This window comes from Crocodylus siamensis, chromosome 5 (genome assembly GCF_052110815.1).
Source record: "Crocodylus siamensis isolate JL-2025a chromosome 5, ASM5211081v1, whole genome shotgun sequence".
NCBI lineage: Eukaryota > Metazoa > Chordata > Crocodylia > Crocodylidae > Crocodylus > Crocodylus siamensis.
The window spans coordinates 2,265,640-2,292,262 of NC_143399.1; the positions used below are offsets into that span (position 1 = coordinate 2,265,640).

Genomic DNA, 26,623 nt, shown 5'->3' on the forward strand with positions numbered 1-26,623 from the left:
GGACCTTCCAGACCCCGACCCACACGTACACGCAGACAGACACGTGTACAGGCGCTGACAAGTCACACGGGCGTCTTGCACTCGGCACACCATCACCGGACTACCCGCAGCCCGGGGAGGACACGTCCACAGATCGCAAGCAGCAGTACCGTGAGATGCCCCAATTCCAGAAGAGAAGCAGGTTTAGGCTTTGATCTTTGACTCTTTTTCCCCCCAGAGACTAATTTTAGTGCTATGAATATTTTGGGCTTGATCCTGCCATCGCCAAAGTCACAGAGCGGCAGTTCAGAGCCCACAGCACAGTCTGTGCATTTCTGTTGAAAAACGGGGATTACATGAACATCTGATTGTACAAGGGAATAATTTAACTCCCAGCCCCCTCCGTAACACCTACACCCATCAGAACAAGGGAAGATATTTTTGTAGTCTCTTATCCCGCTACGGCATTTTGGATCTTGCAATTATTGAACTTAATGAGCAACCTCCCTTGCCGTCTAGATGCAACAGTGCCGCACAAATCCCCGGCGCACAAGTATCCGTCTTGTGAAACAACCCGACGGGCATGAAGCAAAAGGTCAGCAAGTGTTCAGAAATGTTGGCGCGGCTACGTTAAGCCTTGCTTACATCAATGGGTTTGGGGATACGGCGCCCACTGCTCTGCTGTTTCACTTTGTGCCCTGGTGCAGAAAGCATGCTGTGAGCCCCGCGAGGTCTCCACAGCTGTTGCTTTTTTGCTGCGGGTAGAGATCAGTGCATGAAGAGGCAGGAAATTAACTTAAGCAATGATGATTTGCAGTTTAATAAAGCACATTCCCCTCTTGAGTTTCTCTCTGAAGTCAGGAGGGCGGTAAGTCCAGGCAGGACTCGCTTCCCTACATCTGCCGCCTCCAGGGCCAAAGCTGATGGCCCACCTCACTTCCAGAAACCCTCAAATCCCACCTCGTGGAAGGAATTTGGACTCGGCTCCCAGGAGCTGAGCATGCACTAAATAATTGGGCATGACCTACAGGGTCTGTTCCAAGACCCAAAATTGGACCCAACAGGATGGAGGGAGAAGGATCAGGAGAATTTATCCATTATTTTCCTCCCCTCGCCTTCAAAAAAATATTGAGCCCATATTGATGCTGGCGCCCAAGAATTTTTAATAAAAGAAAACGGAGGGAAAAAGTGACACCTTTCACCGAAAAGCCAACACATCACCAGAACTACCAAGGAGGAATTTCCTTTGCAAATAAACGCCGATCAGCAAGGCAGAGGGTGCAGGCACGTGGCATCGATGCCGTCGACTGGTGTCAGTACGGAGCAGACGCAATGCACAGGATACCCTGCTATAAGCCACTTTGCTCTGGGGCCGAACGACCCCTCAGAAAGCCGGGGTGAGTATACACCAGCCCAAGTTACATCGGAGTGTAGGTTGTGTGTTCATCCCGGCCCGGCCTGGTGCACCCCCACTGCCGCCTACTCTCCTGCAACAGCGCCGACCGCGGGCAGTGACTCTGGGATAGCTGATGGCGCGTCCTCTCCAAGCCCCGGCACCATTTGCATCGACTTGTGAAGACAGGCTGCTGTTAACATGCCCGGCATCTGCTTGCAACAAGGACCCAGAGAATTTAGCTTGGAATAAAGAGGGGAAAGAAAGGAATTCAGCAGATTAACTCTTGAGCGAGAGCAGCAGAGAGGAGACGTGAAGCGCTCGTTTCCTACCCCCGAGCTGTCCTCAGCAGCGGGTGGTGGGTGACCGGCTCCTAACGGCACGATTTATTTTCAGAGTTAATCAAAAGAAGATGTGTAGGAAACCAGCAGCCCCTCAGCTCATTACAAAAATAAAGAGAATAAAATGATAAGCTCAAGTGGGCAGCGTGGGTGCCCTAAATTACTGATCTGGTTGCGCGTTTCTCAAAAGCTCCTCTTGTTTTCACGCAATATCCTTGATCATTTTAAAACAAGACCCACTCTGATGAAAATCTCTTCCTAATTAAATGTTCTAATTAAAACACGATGTGCTCCATAAATTCACCCTGGCTTTGAAAGCTGATTTTTGTTTTAATCCGGAGGGCAAATAGCTCCAATCGCAAGTTGAAAGGGGAAACAAACAAACAAACAAACAAAAAATCCACAACTCCAACCAATTCAATGCCATCCAAAAAAATAAATAAATCAAAATTTACCATTTGGGTTTGGGTTTAAAACCTTTGGACTTTGGCTTCAGGAGTTTGAAGCAAGCTGAAGCACTGTGTAGAGTTGCACGCTGCTTGGGAGTAAGGGAATAATGCAATACAGACAAGGAAGGGAGTCCAGTGTTTGTCCAGTGCCATGCACAATCAGAGCCCTTTTGAACTACTATAATATAAAAAACATTTTCCATGACTTCCCCATATCTGTCTTTCCCATTTACAAGTCCTTTGCCTTTTAAAGCAAAGCAGCGTCCTATCCCCCTACACGACCTCTGGAGCAAAACCCTGTCTTATGAATAGATGAAGACAGTTCTGCATCTCCCGGCATCTCCTTCAGCAAATCTGCCCCTGACACCTTTTGGAAAAGGAGTTCACAGGCCTTACCTTGAAGTCTGAGTTTGGGGAAGAAAAGAACATCTCCCAGGCACCACTGCGCATGTTACTGGGATGACCCCTTTCCCCGAGACGCTCTCCACAACCCCCGCAGACCGAAAACCAGCTTTTTGTGCACATTTGGATGCAGACTGGGAAGGGCAAGGTTTGATTTAACAGCGCTGCTAAGAACCCAGTAGTCTCCAGAAACCCAAGGCAGATGAGATGCAGGGTGAAACTCTCACTTTTGGTCCAACCTCTTTATAAAAGGGCCAGAGGAGCTATCTGGGGAAGGACTCTCCCGGTGCAGATGCTACAGAAGACCGCTACTGCCACCACATCCTGGGCTGGCGGCAGGGCTGGGGGCGAGGACCGCGGAGAGTCTGGTGAATGCTCTAACCCGGAGCACGGGTCTGGGAGCCCGTCAGAAATCAGGCTCATGTGTCCTGCCAGGGGCAGTCAAGCAGCTGGGAATCAAGAAGGTGCCTTCAAGCTAAAATATCCCCTGGGCTGTGGCTCAGGTGCAGGACAGCGTCTCAGCCTGGGGATCCTGGGGGAAGGTGGCCTTTTGCAGTTTCTGCACATTTTCGACCTCGGAGCTGGCATTTTTGTTGCCCTGTTTCACAAAGGAAAGGAGGAGAGCGTCTGGCTACCTACCCGCAGCCTGAAACAGCACCATGCAACTAGACTTATAGATCACACTCAACTGGTTTCCTCCACGCGTCCCTAAGTCGGTGACGCTCAACTGGGGCCCGTGCAATCTTAGCGCAGTTAGGTGGGCAAACACCTATGTGAGATCCACAAGATAAACCCAGAGATTTGGGTCTGGCTTATGGGGGTTTGGCACAGACTGGGGGGGGTTGTCCTGCTCTGTAGCAGGGGGCTACCTGGGATCTCTTGAGTGCATATGAACATCCTTTCATAGAAACAGGACGCTGGCTGCCATCGTTCCCTGGCTTTCCCTGTGGCAGGTTTGGGTGCAATGTCTGATGTCGTGGCAGGGCTGACGGTAGTTTTACAAAAAGAGGTTGGATGATGGATTTGTACAGGATGGTTTGGACAGGGCTGATCCTGCCTCAGGCAGGGACTGGACTAGATATGACCTCTCTGGGTCCCTTCCAGCCCCAGGATAATTCATAAAGGAACTCAGAGTGTCACAAAAACCCCATTTTGCCCTGCTGGGGTCTGAGTTCTGTGCAAAAGAAGAAACACACTGTTATTATTCCATAGTTCAAAAATGGTGAAAGCTCAGAGATGGTATTTTTCTAGAGGGGGACGGCGAGTCTAAGCAGGTTGAGAGCCACTGCTGAATGCAGTATTGCAACTCGAAGGTTTTACTGCAATTTTCATGCTTGACATGTGCAAAACTTCCTTCCCATTGCTTTCAACCCAATTTTTAACTGGTGCAGAAAACTAGTCCACTGTGGAAACTCATCCCTGGGAAAGTGGGTGGTTTTTAGTTAAGGATGGGCAAAAGCAACTCCATCCTCCTGTATGGAAGAACCCATCTTTTATGGGCTAGCAGAGCTCAGGAACTGGATGTGGAAGGACTCAGTAAAAACACTTTACCATTGATCTGAACATGGGATATTTTTAACCGAAAAGGCCCACCAACAGGCCACTGAGGTCACGCAACCATCAGAGGGAAAACAAGTCTCACTGTCCCCTTCACGATGGTGCTTTGTACCAAGAAAACACCCATAACTTCTTCTTCCTCATAATTCATTGCTGCAAACATCGACCCGGTTCAATGTTTCCCTGCAGCCTTCGGCAGTAAAAGATGGGTTTTGAGCAAGAGCCACCCTACTTTAATCACAGGTCCCTGAGAGATGACAGCAGTGCAACAAAAAATGAAAAATATTCATGAGGCCCCCACAGGAAAGATCAATGGATTCAAGTTTAAACATGATTATACTGGGTATTTCTTTCTTTTTTATTTTAAAGGTTTCTCCAATGCAAGTTTGATTCGGCCATAAAAAAAAAATGAGAAGGGGGGTGTAATTTATGGCCCTTGCTCATGCACAGTTTGGAAGCCATTTATTATTTTGGAAATGCTGCTGCAGAGCAATTCCCAAACCACCAAGAATGTCAACTTTTACAGCAGAATTAACCATTACAAACAGAAAGCCAAGTACTTTATATCCTGGGGAGGCCTGAAAAACCATATTGGCGTGGTTCAGCATCTCCTACTCTCCATGCGCGGAAGGGAGTCAGTGGTGCTGCTCTTAGAGCTGCAATATTGCTGGTCACGGCAAGGGTCTAGGGCAACCCCTGGAAGATGTACAGCACCTTGCACTGCCAAAAGGGGACTTATAATCCTCGACGTGTGTGCGGGATCTACTCCGAGGCCTCCTCCAGCTATGGACTCCTTTCCTTGTTCACCAGGGCTAAGGCTACAGCCCCAGCGCAAAGACAGACATGTGGGTGCAGGTACTGTAATGGGACTTTGATGTTGTAACGGCGTGTGCATTAGGAACGGTCAAGTGAACCGGACTGGTCACAAGACAGTGCAGACAGTGCAGGCAGGCAGGCAGGCAGGCAGAGCTGCCAATATAAAGAAAAGAAAGAAAGAAAGAAAGAAAGAAAGAAAGAAAGAAAGAAAGAAAGAAAGAAAGAAAGAAAGAAAGAAAGAAAGAAAGAAAAGGAGAGGGAGGGAGGAGGCACTGCCGCCAATGTAAAGGTATATTAGATAGCTAGGTAGGTAGACAGAAAAGATAGATTTTTTTGCAAAAAAATGCATACAGCCCCAGCAAAACCCACGGCAAGAGTCCTCGCCCCGTCCCAGCTCTGAGACCTCACAGCTCAGTGCTTCTCAGCTGTTCCTGGAAGACAGAGTCCGTCCTCCTCTGTGCTCATCCCCGTACCGCACTTGCAAACCACTCTTAGAGCTTCTTTGCAAATAAGAGAATAGGAGAGTAGACACCGAGGGCACACCTGCACGCCGGAAAACATGCTCTGCTCGCTCGTGCCTGACCTGCCTGGAGTAGCCCCGAGAATTTCCCCGGAGTCACCGTCCATTTCAGGCACACTGACGCACAAGGGTGCTCCAACGGCTTCGCCGCCAGGATGTGGCCCAGCCCAGCCCCACGGCATGTCTCGTACCAATATACCTTCCACACCCCTCCCGGAAACCCCGACCGCTCGCCCAGCACGTGCTCCACCTTCCACCACCAGCTTCTCCCCATTCAGTTGTTCCTCAAGAAGAAACCGGGATGCTACCCACTACAGCCATCACTGAGCCTTCCCGCTGGCTCACACCAACGGCATGGGCAGGTGGTGCACAGGGAGGGTAGGACGGCCAGGAAGATGAGGAGAGGAGAGAAGAGACTGGGAAGGAGTAACTGGATCAAGAGGAGGCGGCGGCAGAACAGCAAAAAGAGGAAAGACAAAGGGAAGAGAAACATTCCTGTGAGCCGGCAAAGGGAACAGGCTGGGTTTTTATTCCCCCAAATGGAAAACAAGGGGGTGGGGAGAAGAAATCCCAGTAGACTTCAACCAGGAGATGAGAAACAGCAACAAAATAAAAAGCCAGAACAAAGCCCCAGCGCCACTGAGCCTCCGAATCGCATTTGTGTTTCTTCGATCTGTCGGTCACTCCCTGGGGGTTTTCCTCCCGCGTGGAGCTTGGCCCGGGGAGAGGAGCTGCAGAAGGCTGGGCTGGCAGAGGTTTCGGGCTCATTGCTTTGCAGTCTCGAGTTTCAAGGGAACGTGCTGCAGCAGGTACGTGCAAGGATAGGCGCGCTCCCAAAATAGCAGCAGACGAGCGTTTCGTGCGGCAGCCGCGCGTGCCCCTGCCCCTAGCCCGACAGCGCCGGATTGCATTCCACAGGCAAAGCCGTCCGTTAGGGATCCCAGGGGAATGGTCGTCATCCTCCCCCCGCCAGCGTGGAGAAAAGCCACCAGGTTCTCCAGCAGCTCAGCTGGATTAGCCGAAACCGTTGTCACAAACGATGCCGCGGTAGGGAGGCAGGATCCAATCGCCCTCGGTAGCTGACATTCGGGGAAAGCCGACAAACTCAAAGGGGGCAAAGGGACCGATTCTCCCTCATCTTCCACCTTGCACAGACACTGGCACCCACCCAGGGTCCACACGGACCCCCCAGCACTCCTGGGATGGTGCTCTTAAGTAGACCGGGTCACCTGCTCCCATGCACATGGACCAGACCAGCAACAAAGCAGCCCTCGGGACCCACCGCTGGTTTCCAGTGTCCGAGTCCAGAGCTGGCCGTGACTTCACCGCTGCATTTCCAAGCTGGGCATGGTGCCCTCCTTCGGGTGCGGCATAGACGCACCCAGCTGCATGTGAACGGCAGCAATTTTGCACTGATGGAAGGAACTGCCCCAGAGAATCGGGCCCACAGATTGAGTCACCAAAGGGGAGTTGACATAAAACCACGTGCTTTTAATTTTAGACAGGAGGATTTCTAGGAGGAGTCGAATGCAATGGGGGAGGACATCTGTCTTTGCACAGGAAAGGCCTGGTGCTTGGAAGGCCAGTTCGCTTATTGGTGGTGGGGCGGGAAGAGAGCGAGTAGGATCACTCTCTCCCTCTCACCATCAGGGATCCCTTTCCTCCCCTCACCCCCGGGATCCAGATGTGAAAGAAGGAGCACCTGCCTGCCCCAGGCACACACGAGACCGTCCCGCTGGGGGTACGGGCCCCCGAGATCCCTCCCAGGCAAAGCCCCCCAAGCTCCTCGCCCAGCAGCCAACCGGGGATTTCTCATCCCTCCAAATTCCTGCATGATGTGGCTCCTCACGATTGCTGCTGGGGCCCATTTAAAGACCAAAAACATCACTCCGTGGCACCGCAATGGGTTAAAAAAAATTAAATAAAACCGACCTCGCCAGGGCTTTTTGTTTTGTTTTCTCCCCCCGCAAAATTTAGGAATTGCAAGAGGCAGCTAATTATTCACGATCATCACAACACGTAGGTTAAAACACAGAAGCCGCTTGGATTTTCTTATGGGAGCAGATGGCCGTGGTGTATTTTACACCCCGAAGGCTGCGTCAGCAAATTTTCTGCCCGGTGGTGTCTGAGCACGAGGCGGATGCAGACAGCAAGACGCAGGAGATGTGGGAGCCCGTCTGCTGAGACTCGCGCCGGCGCTTTTCACGTGGGTCATCTCAACCGCGGGGCTGCTGCACGAGTCATGGAGAACCAGGTCTGGACGGGACCTCGCAGGGTCATCCAGTCCAGCCTCCGCGGTGCTGAATTCTGCCCCCAGACCAAAGTTTTCACATGCACCTGGCCGAATCCTGCAGGAACCCAGAGCTGAGCCAGCTCCGACGAGCAAGAACGGCACGGTCGAGCCATTCCTCCACTGCAGCCGACACGACAACCAGCGTCCAGCCCGGTCTTGCACGCTACAGAGCCAGACCGACACGGCCAGCCCCACGAGGGCAGGTTTGGACCTACAGAAGCAGGGGGAAGGGGTGCCAGCCCCTCCCGCTACCTGCAGCAACAGCTCCTAAATCACCTATGGCTCCAAAAAGGCCCCAGGCACTGGGATGGGGACCATCTGGGGGAAAAACTTCCCTCCACCATGAGAACTCACTCAAGATGTTTGCAGCAGTGGAAAGACAATTGGATTTGCTTCCACAGTGGCATTAAAGACGATGCCGGGAGCGCTGCGTCTCCCATCGGGAAAGATGGGGTTTCGTTCACCCCAAATGCCGAGAGCCCAAGGTGGCAAATGCATAACTGCTGCTAGAGGGAATTCATAGTCCGTGGAGCTGCGACCTGGCACGCATTCCCCCTCCAGATGCACTGATACCCCACGGGGTCCTACCCACACAGGGCCCGACCCCTACCCCTCGGTAGATGCAAGTACCACGAGCTGCCCTCAGACCCCCGAAGGCTGCGAACAGAAACCTCAAGAACATGTCGGGCTATTCTTAGCACTTCTAAAAAATGGCATTGATGGGAAAAGCCTGGGATGGCATCAATCCCAGAGAGAAGAGGCTCTAAAGGCCAAGACGCAGGGGCCAGACAGAGACTGGGATGCCCTAAGCCACCCCATGCACGGACTGGCGTGACCCAGCTGCTGCAGGGAGTTTGAGCTCTAGTTGGTCTTCCCCTGGGCTGATGGGTTGTTCTTCCCTCCCCACCCCACGATGTCCCCCGTCACATCCCTCCCTTCGTCTTTCTAACTGGCCCAGTCTCAACTTCACTACGATTCAGCCACAAATGGAGTTACTGCCCCACTGGCCCACCCACCCTGGACCCGGCTTTTCCATCTGCCCAGGAAGGACTCAAATCCTACACCAGTGCAATGCCCACCTAGGTAGGCACCTCGACCCCTTCCCGGCTGGAAGAGTCGGAGTCTGGAAGGGCACAAAGGGTAACGAGACCTTGCCGGCAGGGAAGCTGCCTGTTCTATAATAAGTAATACGGCCTTTTCAGAGATCTGTCTGCACTTGGCAGCGGATCGATGGGGATTGATCCCTGGCTATCAGTGGGAATAGCGAATTCTCAGCACAGCTCAGACACCGACCTGTCCTGTCCAGCTAATGGCCTCTTATTAAAGGTTTTGAACTGGGACGAGTGGAAGGACAGGCGAAAAGGAAAGACTGCCTTCTCAATAACCAGCAGAGAAAAATCCTCACGGCTGCCCAAAGGAGAGGCAAACGCAGACGGCATCTGTGCCCCGGGAAACACGAGATTTAAAAGAGGCCTAATCCGCAAAGAGGCCCCGAGCAGCCAAGCGAAGGTGAAACAGGGGGCAGCGGATCGGAAAATGGGTTGAGTTTCACTGTATGAGAATAATCGTTAACATGGTAATTACTGCTCCAGCCGCATCCGGGGCTAGATGGAGCAGAACCTACGTGGCACATCCAGCGCACGAGGGGGAAGAGAGGATGCTCTCCTGATATTCTCGTTAACGTAAATGAACGAACAAACGAACGAGACAGAGCCATGAGCGACTAGCGCGGCTGCCCCACTGAGCTGTACGGACGCCTTTTGTAGGGCTGCATCGCGGAGAACAAAGCAGCTCAATCCTTCAACCTGCTCCAGCAGAGGGTAAAATGCAAACCCCCCCAGACTAGCATCTCTGCGCTGTGTAAAGGCTGTTTCCAGCCCCTGCCTGCCTGGTTTAATAAACCTGAAGGCTGCAGCAAGGTATTCAGCTCCTCCACCGTGCAGTTCAAAGAGGGCTTTTTAGGGTCCGTGGTCCCCAAGCACCACCTTTTTGCAAGATCCCAATTCAGCAAAGAAAATCCACAGCCCTACCTCCTTCCATCTTTTAATGCACCCTGCACCACTGCAGCCAGGCAACACCTCCCGTTGGGGCCATTCAATCCCGTTCTTCCACTAGCACGAGATGAATCCACACACTGAGGAGCTCTTAAGGTCCATCAGCTCATCTAACATCACATCCTGGGGACACAAACCCAAGAACAAGGCCCTACACTTCCAGCATCCCACAGTCTCTCAATCAAAATCCAAGGTGGAGAATTCACCCTGTTCTTCAGGAATTTGTTCCAACAATTAATCACTTTTTTTTTTTTTTTTTTTTTAATACTAAAGTACTTTCTTGCCTGTTTGCCCTTGTCCAGTTCAGCTCCCAGACCTGGAGGTACCTTTGTCTGCTAGATGAGCTGGACTTTATCCACTCACCCCAGCTCTATTGGAGTCTAGACCAAACCTAGATCTCTCCCTTTGGGTCCATTCGCGTCCCCTGGGAGCGATTCATTAACTTTCCTGGATCTCGTTGGCTCAAAACCTTCACTTGGAAGAGAGGCTTTTTGCGGCCGAGCAGGCAGTCGGCAGCCAGGATTCCCAGGAGAGTCCACCTTGCCCTTATTGCATCTCGGTGCACCTGGCCCCTGCTGCGCCTGGATGTATCCTGACAATCCCGCTCCAACGCAGGTGCAGAGGTCAGATTTTGCAGGCTGCCACCCATGAAGGGCAACAAAAATGGTTGTGGGGCTGGGGCACATGACTAGGGAGGACAGGCTGAGGGACCTGGGCTGACTTAATCTGCAGAAGAGAAGACCGAGGGGGACTGAATAGCAGCCTTCACCTCCCTGCAGGGGGGCTGCAAAGAGGACAGAGCTGGGCTGTTCTCAGTGGGGGCAGATGACAGGACAAGGAGCAATGGGCTCAGGCTGCAGCAAGGGAAGTTGAGGTTGGATATTGGGAAGAATTTTCTTACTAGGAGGGTGGTGAAGCACTGGAACAGGTCACCCAGAGAGGTGGGGGAGTTTCCATCCTTGGAGGTGTTTAAGCCCTGGGTAGACAATCTCGTTCTTCCCCAGCCTGGCTGGGATGATGTAGTTGGGGCTGGTCCAGCTTGGGGCAGGGAGGGGCTGGACTAGATGTGACCTCCCGAGGTCCCTTCGACCCTCATTTTCTAGGATTCTCCAATTCCAAGAAGAAACATGGCCTTTTGTATCAGCCCTACAAACAAGCTAGTCTTATATTGGCCAGGAGATGGGCTATGTGACCTCCCAGGACTTCTCCCCCTCTGTATCTGTGAACCTCACACCTACCCTAAAGAGAAGTGCTGAGGCATGGAAGTGGTAGGGACACATGGTTAAAATGGCCTCCCTGGGCCATCAAAGCCAACCCCCAGTTACCATGGGCCAAGAGCTGTGTGCATTGACAAATCTCTTATCCCAGTCAGCACCGTCCTGATCGCGTGCTCCTGGCTTCACCTGGACCAACTATCTGCAGGCTCGTCCATCTGTGTCTGTAGCCCAGATTGCATCCAAACCAGCAGCGTAAGGAAACCTCCCCCCAAAGCACAGAGGCGATGCACGTGCACCGGGGTGGGGGATAAGTCACTTGCCTTTTCTTCTCCAGGTCACAGAGGGCTGGACACATGGGTATCAGCTTTGGCAAAGCATATCGAGATCCCACCTCTCTCACTGGAGGCTTTCAAGAAAAGACAGGACAGACAAGGGTCTAGGTGGGTTAGGAGCCAATAACCCTGGGATCCCTCCCAGGCCTGGTGCTCTGTAAAACAATCTGTAGGCATTTATACTCAAGTGGGGTACAATAAATGACATTTCTACCCACGGCATCTTCTGAGGTACCCGTGTGCAAAGGTCCACAAGGAAACCACAGACACGCTCCACGTCCCACAGACCAATACATCGGATAGCAATGTGTTTGAAACCGTGCCTGTAGAAGCCTCCGCCAAGCTGAAACCGCACGGTGCATGGGGTAACATGATGGCATCTCACCCAATCTGCAAGGCAGATGGGGTACAAGATTTACGAGGTACAAGTAACACAGGCAGAAAGCAAACGATGGGCACTCTTCCGTGACCCTTGCTGGGAACCGTGGCTCACTACCTGCCACGGTCAGGGGGCTCATATGACTCCTTCCACCTGATAAGGTCCACAGATTCTCCAGCCAAAAGGGATCACTGTAATCACCTGATATCTGGTGTAACCGGAAACAAAGATGTCCCAGATTCAATGCTAAAAAGCTCGGCTGTGGCTCAGTTTGAAGCAGGTCACATCTGGATTTAGAGGCTCTAGTCCAGCCCTTGGGCCAGCTGTTGAAAGGATGGGTCCTATCGCCCTTAAACCACACAGGAGGGGCAGGACTCCTTCCATCTACTCCACGTGACTCCAAGAGAAGTGACATACCCCCCCAGACCTCCAGCACAGTAGCCCTCCAAGCGAGACCCGCTCGGTTCCTGCTCCACAGCCTGGAAGGAGAGACACGCAGAGGAAACGTGCAGCGCCAGGCAGCAAAGCAGCCACTGGACATTCACAACCCTGGGGCTAGCAAGTCAAGAAAAGGGTCGCGAGCTGCAGCCGCTGAACAGGCGGCCTACGGGGGCACTTAACGTACTCAGCATCAGAACAAAATAATAATAATCCAGCCTAGCTAGTGATTTGAGTTAAAGCACTTCTAAGGTTTAAAATCCCCGATGGCCAGCGAATCATTGGTCCAAGGTGGTGTTTGCAAGGCAGGGGCCAATAATTTGCTTGAAACTCCCCCTTCGCCGTGCGTCTGCATCTCTGTCCAAAGAGCTTTGAAGACAAAGCGCAACGTGACGCAGGGCAAGGAGTCTGGCATAAGGGTTACAGCACGTGCTCCCGGAGAGGAGAGATCCTGGCTTTGGGACCAGGTCTTCACAGCCCCTTCCCACAGCTCTCGCCGCTTGCTGGTACTCAGCCTCTCCCACCTCCTTCAGTCTTCACTGCAATTATTTGCTCGTTTGATCACAGGAGTCAGCTTCTGGGAAATGCTCCCCCTCCACCCCCGCAAAAAGATGGCTGCCTTAAAGTTTGGCTACAACAGCCCCTCAAAATCCCTGCAAACACTGGAAGCTCAAGCCTGATTTCTTTACACGCAGGCTAATTCCAGACTAGGTCAAACTCTTTCATAGTTGTGTCAGCACCGTCTAGACAAGCCATTAAAAGCAGGATGCAACAATCAACAAAAAAAATTGCAGTGTCAAGTCCACTGCTCAGAGAGACCGCAGGAGCCACGAAAACTGTCTCAACAATGCCCGTTCGTTTTAATTTCAACCCCTGGCCAGCGACATTGCTTCATGCTTTTTTCCCCTGTAATAAAACGTAGTAAAGCTTACTGCACTTACGCATATATTCAAATGCAATGTATTTATATTCAGCTTCAATAAAAACCCACCGCACCTGCACGGGGGGGCCTTCCGAAGGAGCAACCCACACGACCATCTCATGCTGTGTTTTCCAGCACGGGGAACCTACGTTCCCATAAATGATCATTTTTTGTCTATATTGAGCAGATTCTTTTTGGTATTGGGTGGTGGAACCGGAGCGTGCTCCATCCACTCCATGCATTGACCTGGTATTGCAGTGCTTCCAGGACCGGTGCAAAAAAACAGAAGAAAAAAAAAAAATTTTTTTGCTACTCCACTTCCAGGCCTCGCCCCAACCAGCAAACTTCCCACCACGGTTCCTCCTTTCCCAAAATACAAGGACGAGACTTACCGAGGGCTCTGAGCACGCTACGACTCCAGCACCTTCCCTTTCCAAATTTAGATAGAATGGAAATACAAAGGGCACAATCCCAGCCTGGTGTAAGCAGGTAGAGGCCTGTCCAGTCCAAAGAGGTTGTCCCCGTTTCAATCAGGACAGAGTTGGAATGATTCAATTAAGGGAAGTGTAGGGCCTCAAAAACTAGGGCCGTTGTATTCGGCCTTGGTGAGGCCGCAGCTGGAGTACTGCGTCCAGTTTTAGGCTCCACAGTTCAAAAAGGATGTGGAGAAGCTTGAGAGAGTCCAGAGGAGAGCCACGCGCATGATCAGAGGTCAGGAAACCAGACCTTATGATGAGAGGCTGAGCGCCATGGGGCTCTTCGGCCTTTATCGGGGTGCTCATCAGGATCTGGGGAAATGCCATCCCTTGGGGCACTCGGGTGAACAGATAAGATCGAATGGTCACTAACTCCGCCACGACCGATTCAGGCTGGACATAAGGAAGAACTTCTTCATTGTCCGAGCCCCAAGGTTTGAAATAGCCTGCTGCCGGAGGCAGTTCAAGCACCCACTCTGAATGCCTTCAAGTCACATTGGATGCTTATCTTGCTGGGATCCTATGATCCCTGCTGACTTCACGCCCCTGGGGCAGAGGGCTGGACTCGATGATCCTCTGGGGTCCCTTCCAGCCCAAATGTCAATGAAATCTATGAAAAACCAATGACAGAGATGGAAAGACCCCTGTGGGTGAGTGGGAATCAGCGCTAGGCAGCAACGGGAGCTGAGCATCTTGTAACCTTTGAGTACTGCTGCCTGCACCAAGCTGAAACCCTACTACACCAATACCAGACTGCCCCGAGCTGCTCTGCCTTCCACTATCTTCACTGCATATTCACCAAATCCCAGAAAATGAGGATTAAAGGGAGCTCAGGAGTCGCATCTAGTCCAACCCCCTGCTCCAAGCAGGACCAGCCCCAGCTACATCATCCCAGCCAAGACTTTGTCTACCTGGGTCTTCAAAACCTTGAAGGATGGAGACTCCTTCATCTCTGGAAAACCTGCTCCAGTGCTTCACCACCCTCCTAGTGAGAAGGTTTCTCCTAATATCCAACCTCAACTTCCCTTGCTGCAACTTGAGTCCATTGCTCCTTGCTCTGTCATCTCCCCCGCTGAGAACAGCCCAGCTCCGTCCTCTTAGCAGCCCCCTGGCAGGGGGGTGAAGGCTGCTACTCAATCCCCCTCAGTCTTCTCTCCTCCAGACTCATTCAGCCCAGTTCCCCCGGCCTCTCCTCGCCAGTCCTGCTCCCCAGCCCCCAACTATTTTCACTGCCCTCCGCTGGACTCCCTCCAACGTGTCCACAACCCTTCTGTTGCGGGGGCCACAGCTGGACACAGGACTCCAGATGTGGCCTCCCCAGTGCTGAACAGAGGGGAAGGATCACTGCCCTTGATCTGCCAGCAACGCTCCTGCCAATGCAGCCCAGGATGCCGGTCGCCTTCTGGGCACCAAGGGCGCGCTGCTGGCTGCTGTCCAGCTGCTTGTCCCCTGTCCCCCCAGGTCCTTGTCTGCAGAGCTGCCGCCCAGCCCGCACCGGTGCAGGGGACTGCTCCATCCTAAGCGCAGGACTTTGCACTTGCCCTTGTTGAACCTCATGGGATTTCTTTTGGCCCAGTCCCCCAATGTATTTAGGTCCTTCTGAATTCCAGCCCTACCCTCCAATGCATCTACTACTGGGGCACTGCACTTGATACCAGCTGCCAACTAGACATTGAGCCACTGACTACAACCTTCTGAGCCTTCCAATCCAGCCAGCTTTCTATCCACCTTCCAGACCATTCATCCAACCCCTACTTCCTAGCCTGCTTGCAAGAATATTCCCCCCTCACAAGACACTTGGGAGCTTGGGGTACCCACAGTGCCATTTGTTTGCTAGCATTTTACATCAGGCACTTGCTTTCCTCTTTCACCACCTCGACATGGAACAATTCCAGACTCTGAAAACACAAGTTGTAGTCTTGGCAGAAAGGGCCAATCTTATACAAATCAGCACTCTGTCAAAACAGAAAAATAATGCAGGAGCTGATCTGTGAACATTAATCCGCTGCAGTCAAGGAGGAGACAATTTTCCCTGGAGAAAGTCGTACATTCAAAGAAAAAAAAAAAGATTAATGTGACTTTGAAATATCACAAGCACTGTTTATCTTCCTACTGCCACCGCAGATCTTTTCTGTACAAAGAACCCTTAAATTCGCAGTCAGTGCAGCTCCTCTGCTTCAGATGTACAAACATGGATGTATTAAAACCTTGCAGTAGAACAAAAAACACACATATAATCTAAACCAATTCACCTCAATATACACCCTGAATGCTACTAAATAATGACTTGATCTAAGAAAAAAACCCCGCAAAAAACCAACAACAAAACCATTGCTTTCCATTGCCATCACTTCCAAGTCTACTCAGTGCAGAGGCATGTTGCTCAGAGCAGGCATTTTAGCCACTTGGTCAGACGCCCAAATTTCCAGCCCTTCAAACTTCGACATCAGCCCTAAAGCTGTTTCAAAAACTTTCTGGTACCCGACAGAACATTAGCGGCAGAAAGAGGGCAAACACCAGCGATGGCGATGGGCAGGAATAGAAGCACTGGTCCCTTCACAAAGCAGAACAAAAATGGTTCACAAATGAAAAGAGCAGACTCTTTCACACTATGATAATGGCCAACATTGAAAAACACAGTTGCATTTATTTGACTCAAGCATGAGTAATACTTGGACCCATGAGCTCACCAGCTCATTTATATCCTCATCTGCCTTGCACACGCATCTCATTAAACATAAATATACATTCATAACTGTAACCCTCCAAGTTTATGTCCAGTGGTAACATTCAGAATCAATACTCTTTAAAAATGATCTTTCATAGTAATGAGTTACCATAACGCTGTCTCTCAGACGTTAATTTTTTATTGCAAATACTATACTACAAATAGGCATGCTAATCTCTTCACCCAAGACAAGAAGAGAGGAAAGAGGAAAAACCCACAAAACACACTTCCCCATTATGTTTTTCTTGGACAAAAACAGTATCTCTTTTGGCCTTTAAGAAGCATGGATTATGGTCTCTCTCTCTCTTTCAATTCAAATAGGTGCATCAGGGTTGTAAAATTCTGCTCACTGGAGACGAACAAAACATTTTCCCAATGCTTTGGGATGGATGGGCCCAAGCTTTCAATTGCTCTAAGCCTTGGCTCCAGGGGGAGGAAGAAAAAAACCGGACCAGCCATTCCCTAGGGCTGCAAAGGTGAGCTCCCAAAGGTGAGTGGGTGCTGGCCACCCTGCGATCAGACAGCTCCGTAACCTCCCGCAGACGCAGCCAAGTAGCGAATAACCTCCCTGAAACCGACTGCAGGCTTGTCAAAGGCGAGCAGCTCCGGTTGGCGGCGGAGGCACCGCTGGGACTACTGGCTAGGGAGGAAGACAGAAACGAGAATGGAGACTGTGAAAGCAGAGAGAGGCCAGACCAATATTTCTGGTTTTGAGCCTCAGTGGAACAGACACCGGCCATTGAGAATCCTGCCCGTTTTTAAATGCTACTTAAAACCCCATTTCACATCCCACCTTCCAGTCCCTTGGCCAGTTCACCCAATCCCCCCTTTTTCTTTTCTTTTTTTTAAGCTGCTTCAGTTTTCTGCAGCTCTGAGATGCCCAGACACGCAAGGGAAACGGGCTGATGATCCCATTTATTAGACCAACTAATAAAAGGTCTAATAAAAAGGTATCGTCTCTGAAGGAAGAGTTCTAGATTTTTGCATTTCTTTTAGTCTCAGACTAACACCAAATACAACCCTAGATCCTATCAGGGCAGATAGATGGACCACATCCCCAAATTCAACAGCAGCAGAACAAGGGTCAGGCTTTATTCCCTCTGCATCTGCTGCAATCCTGAACCTGGCTGTGTCTTTCTCTTGTTTCACATGGTTTGGTTCAGTTCCACGGAAAACAAATCCTTCAATTAACATTTTTTAATCACATGAAGTTTACACTTCTCCAACATGGTTCATAATTAAAAAGAAAGTAAAAATATACAGCTATAGAATTATATAATATGATATATAATAGTGTGCATGTGCATTTATCTACCTTCATATTTTAGTCTATAACATACACGAACAGACACACAAAGTATAATGGTAAGATTATTTATACACACATGTATATGTATATGTATGCACAAGTAATGCATACACAAACAAAATATAAGGGTATACAATTATAGATATTTTACACTCGCACACAAATTGTATTCCCATATATTTTATGTTTGTGTTTTATATACAATGAGGACCCGTAGTAGAGATGATATGTTTTATTAGACCAACAAGATTTTTGCAAAAAACAATTCTTTAATTGCAAGCTTTCGGGCACAAACACCTGTCATCAGGCATCAGAGAAAAGATTGTAAAAGTTCTCCTGGGTAGAAGTGAAAGGTCATATTTCATAGGATTTTCCAGAGGCGTCAATAGATGGAAAACTCCTCTGGGCAGTCAGTTCACACACCTACATGTTTTGTATACACACACACAGAGTACGTCATACATGATATACTTGTGTATGTATGTGTATAAAATACATATGCACACACAATATTATGCATAATACTATAAGAAGTTAGTCAGCCAGCCTCCCCTGCAGAACACACCCGGGGCTCCAGCATTTCTCCATCAGTCTCCAGCCACCTAAACAACCTTATAAAAAAAGGTCAAAAAGAGAGACAAAGCAAAACACCCAGCTCCCATTCCAACATAATTTGTAATTAAAACACCTAGATGACCTGAAAACAGGGAAGGAGGGATATGTTTTATTTGACCGAATGCAGCTGCCAACAAAGCCCCAGCGATGCACGGCTGACCGCAGTGCCATGTGGCGACTGTAACTGCGAAGGTCAGAAAGCGGGGTGTGTTCGGTACTATCTTTTGAGTAGTTGAGAGCTGTGTGCGACAAGCCGCCAGGCAGAGAACGGGGAAAGGCACCGGGTACCCAAAAGTCAGTCTCAAATCTCCTCCATCAAAAGCTACTAGACACCTCCTGGCTCTCCCCAGTTCTGGGGGCAGCACCTGACAAGGCAACGCACGTTTCACGTCCATTCATGGGTAACAATAGCCATCCTCGCTGGCTCGTGCTCTGTAAAAGCAGGTGGTGACGCTGCGAGGAGACAGGCCTCGGGCCCTCCCCAACCCTCCATCATCAGCCTCCTCCTCCTCCCGGGCAAAGGGAAGCCCCCTCCCCATCGTCCTCCTTATCTGGGTCAACCTAACCACAGCCCCTCCACACAACACCCGGCTTCCCCATTGGTTGTTGTCAAGCTTCGTTAAGGGTTGAACGAGCCCATCTTTGCCGGCAGCTGATCTGCGATGGATAATTCCCACTGTTTAATGGCCTGAAACCCGGCAAGGCCAAGCCATAAGAGTATCTAGCAAAACAGGAGAGGGAGGCTGCTCTCGCCTCTTCCTTGTCTCCAAAAGCTGATAAAAAGAAAGACTCCACTTTTAAGTTCAAACAATTCCCTGCAGTTGTAGCCATTTCAGATCAAGATTGTCTAATTTACATGCATATTCATAATCCCTGTGTATTTAATTAAATTCTTCAATCCCTGGAGTGTCTTTCCTAAACAATAGTCATTTATCTTACACAGATAAGGGTGCCCTCGATTTATTCCACTCCGTAGCTAAGAGCATTCATTCCCTTCTGATCAAGGCTATGAAGCAAACTCAATGCACGCAAGACTCTCAAAATGCATTTTAAGAGCAAGATGGCCCACACCCCCTACCCTTTTGTTTTAAAGGTTCCCGGGTTAATGATCACAAACCCGCCTGATCTTCCAGCAAAAAATTCTCCCCTTAAGCCCCCATAACTGCCATGCCCCAAAATGCAAGAGCACTCCATCACATTGATGATAAACCCCTCAACATTATCCAATTAAGAGGACATCTTTAAAAAAAAAAAAAAAAGATGAAAAGGCCAATGACTCTGTCCCCAAGCAGTAAAAAAAAAAAAAAAAAAAGAAATGTCTTTAAAGAGACACTCCAAGCCTCCTGAACGCTAGCCTATTCAGCCGTCACGGCAAGTATAATTACAGGTAAAATTAATTTGCTAAGTGTGCCATACTTCAACTGGAACACAGCAAAGGGAAAAAAAAACCCCGATGCTGCGGCGAGAGCTGTCACAGAATTACGCTCTGTACCAAGTACCAGTAAGACTTGTGTTGGGCTTGGCCTGTTTCTGCTCTTCCACCCAAAGCCCATGCTGTATTTTTACAAGGCTTCCAAAGCACAGAATAAAACAATGCACGTAGCTGCTGCTCAGAGCAGCATTAGATGTCATGGCTGTGGCTTATTATGCAGAAGTCACCCCAGCGCTGAGATCCGGTCAGACCCTGCAAGCTAAGCAGGTGCGAGTCCAGCCAGTGTGTGGGTGGGGAGTCCCCTTTCTGCCTCCCTCACTTAAAAAAAATATACATATATATACTAACCCCTCGTTTCCTTGCAGCACCTGGATATATATATATAAACAATATATAATATATAAACAATATATATATCCAGGTGCTGCAAGGAAACGAGGGGTTAGTCATTCACTAGAATCCCAGACAATGAGGGTGGGAAGGGAGCTCAGGAGGTCACATCCAGTCCAACCCCCTGCTCCAAGCAGGACCAGTCCCAACTGCATCATCCCAGACAAGGCTTTGTCCATCTGGGTCTTCAAAATCTCCAAGGATGGAGAGTCCCCAACTTCTCTGGGTAATATGCTCCAGCGCTTCACTACCCTCTTAGTGAGAAAGTTTTGCCTAATATCCAACCTCAACTTCCCTTCCTGCAGCTTGAGCCCATTGCTCCTTGTCCTGTCATCCGCCCCCACTGAGACCAGTCCAGCTCCATCCTCTTTGCAGCCCCCCGGCAGGGAGGTGAAGGCTGCTGTTCACTCCCCCTCGGTCTTCTCTTCTCCAGATTCAAACAGCCCAGTTCCCTCAGCCTCTCCTCACCAGTCCTGTCCCCCAGCCCCACAATCATTTTCATTCCCCTCCGATGGATTCTCTCCGACGTGTCTATGTCCTTTCTACAGTTGGGGGTGCACAACTGGACACAGGACTCCAGATGTGGCCTCACCAGTATCAAATAGAGGGGAAGCATCACTGCCCTCCATCTGCTGGCAACGCTCCTACCAATGCAGCCCAGGATGTCAGTCGCCTTCTTGGTACCACGGGCGCACTGTTGACTCCTGTTCAGCTTCTTGTCCCCTGTCCCCCCAGGTCCTTGTTTGCAGAGCTGCTGCCCAGCATTGACTCCAAGATGAACATGGGCCGGCAGTGTGGGGACGCGGTCAGGAAGGCCAACCGCACCTTGTCCTGCATCCGCAGATGCATCTCGAGCAGGTCCAGGGAGGTGATCCTCCCCCTCTCTGCGGCACTGGTCAGGCTGCAGCTGGAGCACTGCGTCCAGGTCTGGGCGCCACACTTCAGGAGGGATGTGGACAGCATGGAGAGGGTCCAGAGGAGGCCACTCGCATGATCAGGGGGCAGCAGGGCAGGCCCTACGAGGAGAGGCGACGGGACCTGAACCTGTTCAGCCTCCACAAGAGAAGGCTGAGAGGGACCTGGTGGCCTGTTACAAACTAGTCAGAGGGGACCAGCGGGCACTGGGGGAGTCACTGTTCCCCCGAGCACGACCAGAAGTGACCAGGAACAACGGTCCCAAGCTGGCAGAGGGGAGATTCAGACTAGATATCAGGAGGCGCGACTTCACGGTCAGGGCGGCTAGGGTCTGGGACCAACGTCCAAGAGAAGTGGTGCAGGCTCCTACCCTGGGGGGCTTTAAGAGGAGGCTGGACGAACACCTTGCTGGGGTCGTTTGACCCCAGTACTCTTCCCTGCCATGGCAGGGGTCGGACTTGATCTGCTTGAGTCCCTTCCAACCCTACCAGCTATGAAACTACAAAACTATAGGTATGGAAGGGCACAAGGGCTCCAACTTTCCATGGGTAACTGGGCTACTGAGTGGAGAACTGGGGAACCCCTCAGTTGTTTTTCCTTGTACCCCCTGCAAAAGAAAACAACAGTTCCCCACCTTTGCCAGCCCACAGGCAAGACAGCTAAGCTGACAACCCACGGCATGCTTCGCTCTGCCAACATCAGCTCAACCCGCTATGGCTGGGAGGGTCTCATAGGCAGCTCCTCAGGGTAGGGATGCATCCCAGTGTCTGAGCCAATTTCCAGCATCATTCTGTAAAATGTAAGCTGGGAAAATGCTTCCCCCACCAGAACAATGAGCAAACTGAAGCACGCGTGACAGCAAGCAGCATCTGCAGAGAGCCTGGATGTTCCCAGAATCAGAGGAAAGTTGAGCTGGCAGGGCCTCCACGAAGGCATCTAGTCCAGGCAGGATCAGCCCTATCCAGACCATCCTCGACAAGCATCTCTCTACCCTTCTCCAACCAGAACATTGCCAACAACCCTCTCGTCCCAACCCACAGTCACAGCGCACAGACACCCTAAACTGCCGCACGTAACGTAGGGTCAATGTCCCACTGCAAGACTAATGCTACTGCAAGACCAGTGCTCCCGGTCCTGTCACCCGCCCCCACTGAGAACAGCCCAACTCCATCCTCTTTGCAGCCCCCCAGCAGGGAGGTGAAGGCTGCTATTCAATCCCCTCTCGGTCTTCTCTTTTGCAGACTAAAAATGGGCCTGGGAAGGGAGCTCAGGAGGTTGCATCTAGTCCAAGCCCCTGCTCCAAGCAGGACCAGCCCCAACTATATCATCCCAGTCAAATTTTGGATTTCTAAGGCATAAAAAAAAGAGAGGCTCCATCTTATTTAGCACAGGATTTCCACGTGCAAAGCAGCCGTGCCTGCTAAGCCCTTCATCTGTTTATGTGAATCTTCACAGATGCCAAACTACAGCCAGCCATGTTGGAGGGAGAACAATACTCTTTGCGGAAGGACGATGCAGCATTTGAATTTTCCGTGTCCCTCGAAACCCGCCTGTTGCCGTAATAGAATCTGAATTCTCCACACTATCTATTCAATCTCACCTCCAGCTGAATTTCTATTTGATTAGCTTGCTTTCAGCTGTGCCTTATTTTGCATTCAGTCCGTGACAGCAAGAGAATAATGGAACCATAGTCGCTACACAAGGACGCCCCCCCGGACCTCAGCCAGCGTCTTCTGCCTTCTCGAAGAAGCTGACCTTTGAAAATAAGTTTTGCAAGCTACAGGAGTGGCACTAAACTGCTTCAAGAGGCGTCCACCCATCCGCCTGACACTCAGAGGGCAGGTTGCCAGCATCCTACCTGAAAACATTGGACAGTTCATCGTTATCCTTCTCAGGTTTAAAGAGATTTTAGGAGGTTCGGGGGGGGAATCGTTAATGCAATTCAGAAGAGCTTGCCAGGACAGGATGCAATGCACACATGTCCCTGGGGATGACTTACGTGAGTAAAATTACACGAGTGCATTTCACAGGCCAAGAGCCCCAGGTAAGGGGTTTTGCCTCTACGAGGATACAATAGCCACTGCCTATGCCCCACGCTTCCCCCAGAAGTAGCCCCACAGCCTCTTTTATTACCTGATTTTAACTCACACGTTGCAATTCCCTTTTAAACTCTGAATCTTGGCTGACACAAGCTGGGAGGCAGCTACTTATGGCCCATGGGGCTGGAACCACTCAACCCAGCCCACAGAAGAGGGGCTTCAACAGTGTGGGTCTTCCCCTATGCCAGCTGCATGGCAGCCAGGTGTTGCGCCCATGCCGTGCCATAGCTAGGCAGCAGGGGCCAGGTCCCAGTGCCAGCCTTTCTTCAAGCCAAGCCAGATCATTCCAGCCCACCCCCAGAAAACCAGGGGCTACCCCTGCCATAAGCCATTAGCAGGTGAGATCCAGGTTCAGGAAGCTCGTAGGCACAAAACAGTCTGCAACATCCCGGGCTCACCGCTGACATATTGCCATCCCAACCCGGAGCACCGACACCTTGTTAACAAGTCACATGCGCCACCACGCTTGCTCACGCTGTACAACCAGCTCCTTCCTTGCGGGTCCTTCTGCTCCATCGCCAGGTACAGCTGCTGGTCAGGGCTGTGCCGTAGGACAGTAACGGGGAGGAAACGCCAGAAGAGCGATCCAAATTGAGCAAATGGAAACGCATCACATTTAAAAGAAGAGTTGCATTTCTCCTGGAAATGATCGGGTCTGGCCACTGCTCTCGTGGAAGGTGCTAGCTGCTGTCATGACCCAAGCCTGTAACACAACACGGCAGTAACACGGAAGTGAGCAGAGGGACAACTCATCAAATGCTTCCTGCTCCGAGCCGTGTCCTGTTTCATGCAAGAGGCAAGGAGTTCAAGCCCCAACGCACGCCAGCGAGCGACGTTCTCCAGCATCTCAGGCACCCTGCTAACGACAGCAAGGAACATGGGACAATTCACCAAGTCCCCTGTGCCACCCCACCATCTCTCCTCGAATCCTAGACAACGAGGGGTGAAGGGAGCTCAGGTCACATCCAGTCCGACCCCCTGCTGCAAGCAGGGCCAACCCCAACTACATCATCCCGGCCAAGTAACTATATCCCCCCAGCCCTCTCAATTCAGGGCCTCCAAAAATTCAACTGATCTCAGCAACTTTGCAACTTGATGCAAGGACATTCATGGAAGCCAAGTTTTAAGACTTTGCTTTAAACCTTCCAGCCAGATGCTACTTATTTTGGCAGGAACTTCCAAAGTTGTTGGCTCGACCCAAACACAATTGATTTACGAAGGACAGATTCAATGATACTTCTGAGAGAAGATCCTTCTCAGAGAGGGGGTGGGGGTGGAAATAATAGACCTTGAACATTTCTCTAATCTCCTAATTTAACAACTTCTGGGGATCAATTAAAAGGAAAACCTTAAATGCTTACCTACCTTTTTTCTCATTATTAATTCTTATCTTGCTTATTGTACGGTAACTTTCATCTGTTGTGTGCAGTCAGATGCCAACAGAACTATCGGTCGATTTAAAAACCCAATAATGTGCTTAATTGTACCCATCTCTAAAACAGCTGAGGTTTTATAGCAAATACCTTCAGTTAAGTGGTGCTGTGAAAAACGAATAGGAACGTTTTTCCTCCCCAGGCCTCCAGAAATGCTGAAGTTTTGAACACACTTGCCTAAAGCAACCGGCTTAGACCCAACACAGTCATTGCTGTTGAAGCAGGGATGCACTCCTGGTGCAGACAACCCAGAAGACTCCCGCCCCGGTGAGATGCTGATACCCTCCACAAAGGCTCGTTGCTGGTGGGTAAGATTGGGGGGAAAGGGTTTCCAACATAATGGCCTCTCTTCTGTGCACAAAAAAACAAAACAAAACCTTATTCGATGGTAAAATCACCAGGGCAATTCACCAGATAGTCAGCTGTCTTTTCCCATTTTCTTGTTAAATACGTCTTACGTTTGCTACTAAAAACCCCAGACCACAGATCCACATTAGAAGGAGCTCCAAGGACAACTCTTGCCCCAGAGATGTCCCTCCAAGCCGCATGAGAGGAGCACCTTTCATTCCTAGTGACCCCACTGTTGTGGGGATACACTTGCTATAGCTACGGAGAAGCATGTATACACTTGAAACATAGGACCCTTTATAAACCATAAGCAATGGGTTGTTCAAGTGCAGCGATACCCAGCCCAGGCACCTTGAGACCCTGCCAAGGGTGCAGAGCGGTGAATGTAGAAACACCATGCACAAGATAAACCCAGAGATTGCAAATAGGGATCCAGCGTGTTGAAAACATTCCCACCTCTTGCAGTTCGAGTTCTTCGCAAACAGCAGAATGGGCCTAGTATTGCCGCAGTCAAAATGCAAGTGAAAACTAAGAGCTGGCATTCTCCGAGGGGTGCCGCGAGTCTAAAAAGGTTGAAAACCACTGGCCTAGTGTTTTGCTCTCCCAGAGAGCTGCGGGCTATGTCAAGCAAGCAGAGGCATAGCAAGCCAGCCAGACGCCCAGGGCAGCTGCAATGCAGAAGCAACAGCAACTTCCAGCTGCTTGCATGTGCCCAGCGCAACCACGCATGCGTGACAGCAGCTGCTGATTTTCTGTACTCTCCCCCTCCTCCCCTCCCAAAGTCAGCACCTAGGACTGCTGCCCCAATTGCCTCCCATTAGTTACACTACTGCCAGCGAGGTCCAACACAAAGTTTATGGCCACAGCGTGCAGAGAAGTTCACACACCCAACCCCAAATTCACCACTGACAAGGACAAGGCACGTGCTCGTTTCTTTTCATTCACATCCCCAGATAAAAACCACTTGCCCTGGGCACAGAGGAATTTGCAGAAGGGTCTCCCTTGCAAAATAAGGCCGCTGACTCTGACCCTAAAAGTCCGCTTCTCCAAAACACAGAGCAATAGCCAAACCCAACAGCAGCATTCACTGCAGGCTCAAAACATGCCCAGGATACACAATGCAGAGCTAACAGAGTGGGGGGAAATGGCATTCACAAAGGGGGGCCCCAATTGCTTTGCAATCAGAGTCCCATTCTTCTTCGTTACATCGGATGATGAGTAATCAAAGTCATTCAGGTCACAGTGTGGCATCGCCTGCCAGCCCCAGGATACATCCACCAAACATCACCCAGGCCCCTTCAGAGGATCATCCAGCAGGCAGGGAGGGAGAGGGAAGGAAGCTGTCTCCAGCAATCCCTGGAGGGCCTGGTGATATCTGCTTTGGCCATGGCACAGGAAGGATTAGGTGCATGTTTTAAGAGAGGAACGTGTCAAAACAAGCACACGACGCTTTCCATCCACTCATCCGATTTCTGCAGCTGGAAAAAGTCAATCTCTAGTGAAAGGCCAGAAAACTAAGGAGCTGATCCAGGAGTCCATGGAGGCTGACGCTATGGAGCACCTCTCTGGGAGAAAAAACGGTGCCTCAATTCTTTATACTTAACAGTTTGACAAGAGGGCCGCTAGTTCAGTATTTAGATCGTGCTCAGCACTGCTTTCTCTCCTCCCCTGTACGTGCCTGGCTCAAAACGGCAGCCTAGACAGTCATGGAAAAGCAGGGCTGAGTATGATCTAAGCCAGTCCAAGCCCCTGCACGTGACAGGTTCAGCCCCTGTCCATACCACAC

General features: G+C 50.7%; 1 protein-coding gene and 1 pseudogene across 1 annotated transcript in view; one reads left to right on the forward strand and one right to left on the reverse strand.

The window, feature by feature from the left end:
• The window catches only part of ZSWIM5 (zinc finger SWIM-type containing 5), a 125,426-nt gene that overhangs the window by 87,045 nt on the left and 11,758 nt on the right, over positions 1-26,623 (reverse strand). The window lies entirely within an intron of this gene.
• Positions 13,238-13,375, forward strand: LOC149863365 (U2 spliceosomal RNA; annotated as a pseudogene).